Consider the following 2158-nt stretch of genomic DNA (forward strand, 5'->3'; position numbering starts at 1 on the left):
CGTCCTTCCAATGAACACCCAGGACTGATCTCCTTTAGGATGGACTGGTTGGATCTCCTTGCAGTCCAAGGGACTCTCAAGAGACTTCTCCAACACCACAGTTCAAAAGCATCAATGCTTCAGCGCTCAGCTTTTTTTATAGTCCAACTCTCACATCCATACATGACCACTGGAAAAACCATAGCCTTGACTAGACAGACCCTAGCCTCAGGCAACCTCTAATCCACTTTCTATCTCTATGTATTTGCCAATTCTGATTGTTTTATACAAGTAAAACCATACAATATGTGGTCTTCTGCCACTGGCTTATTTCACTTAGCATAATATTTTTAAGGGTCATCACCATGTCTTTCTTGAGTGTCTTCTTTTAAGGAGAATGAAGCCTTTCCTGAGATCTCTCAGCAGAGTCCTTAGACTCTTTGGTCTAAATTGAATTACACAATCGATTTCTAATCGAAGCACTAACAATGGAAGAGGAATTACGATGAGTATCTTGAAGTGATGTAAACCAACTCCCAGCCACAGGGATGGAGTTATATAGTCACCTGCAAAGTTGTCATAGGCTGGCAGGGACTGTGAATGTGAGAGGTGGATACCTGAGCAAAATTTGGTTCCTTTTAGGAAAGATGAATGGGGAAATGGATGACGGATAAAGAAAGTCTACAATGTGTTAGATAGTACAAAGTAATTCCAAATGGAGCCAAGGTCAGTGGTGAAAAAGGCCACACTTATCTTTGGTATATTTATTCTCATGGTCTTTTCTTCCTGGCTGTTTGTTCTGCATCTGCAAGTTTCAGACTCTAGGACACCATGAACGTCCTATTCCTGTAGGCTTGCCATGGCCACTGCCGCATGCCACTCCATACACCACCCCTGCCATACAGCCTACCGTCAGGTTTAGCTATGCTGACCAAGTACAGGGAAGTGGCAAAGGTGGGGAGAAGTAAGTGAGGTGCGGGCCACAGAGCACCCTCTCTAGGTCATCAACAGACAAAATTGGACATGTCAGCTTTGTTGTTCCAGCTTTATGTGGTTGATGTATATAACTAGGAAGGAGGTTGAAAGCATGAGAACGTGCTATATATGCACGTGTGTATATCTGTATATGTATATCTTGTCAGCGAGTAGTTAAAATGCGAAGCCACCTTAAACCTTGAGTCCTCCCCCTCGATTTAGTCTCATGTTTTCTCACTGTTTTCCACAGTAGGGAGCGATCCCGCTGGGCACTTAAGCACTTCTTAAATCCCAGGGCATTTGTGAGTAAGCAAGGCTCTCCTGTTTCCTCTTACGCTACATCTAAAAGAGGTCCTTTCCCTCAAACATTCTTAATAACAGATTTTGTGCCAAGAGAAAGTCACCTCAGGATTGGTTTTGGACTAATGGGAAGCTAGTGGGTTTCTGGATGGTCTGTTGTGTTAGGAAAACAAGATTTTTAAAAAAAATTGTATATTTTGTAATAAGGCGTAGTTGATTAACAATGTTGTTAGTTTCAAGTGTACAGCAAAGGGCTTCAATTATACATATACTTGTAGCTATTCTTTTCCCACTTAGGTTGTTATAGAATATTGAGCAGAGTTCCTTGTGCTATATAGTAGGTTCTTGTTGGTCATCTATTTTAAATATGTACACACATGTACACGTTCAGGCAAAACTCCCTAACGATTTCTCCCCATGAACCCTTCCGCTTGATAACCATTACGTTGTTCTCTAAGTCTGTGTTTTGTAAATAAGTTCATTTGCATCGTTGTTTTAGATTCTGCATGTAAGAGATATTTACGTTTCTTTGTCTGACTTACTTAGTATGATGATCCCTAGCATCCATGTTGCTGCAAATGGCATTATTTCATTCTTTTTATGGCTGAGTAACATTCTATCATCTATGTGTATCACATCGTCGTTATCCATTCCTCTGTCAGTGGACATTTAAATTGCTTCCATGTCTTGACTATTGTGAACAGTTCAGCCATGAACATTGGGGTGGATTATCCTTGGATTACAATAAACTGTGGAAAATTCTGAAAGAGATGGGAATACCAGACCACCTGATCTGCCTCTTGAGAAATTGGCATGCAGGTCAGGAAGCAACAGTTAGAACTGGACATGGAACAACAGACTGGTTCCAAATAGGAAAAGGAGTACGTCAAGGATGTATATTGTC

This window comes from Bison bison, unplaced genomic scaffold (genome assembly GCF_000754665.1).
Source record: "Bison bison bison isolate TAMUID 2011002044 unplaced genomic scaffold, Bison_UMD1.0 scf7180017864352, whole genome shotgun sequence".
Lineage (NCBI taxonomy): Eukaryota > Metazoa > Chordata > Mammalia > Artiodactyla > Bovidae > Bison > Bison bison.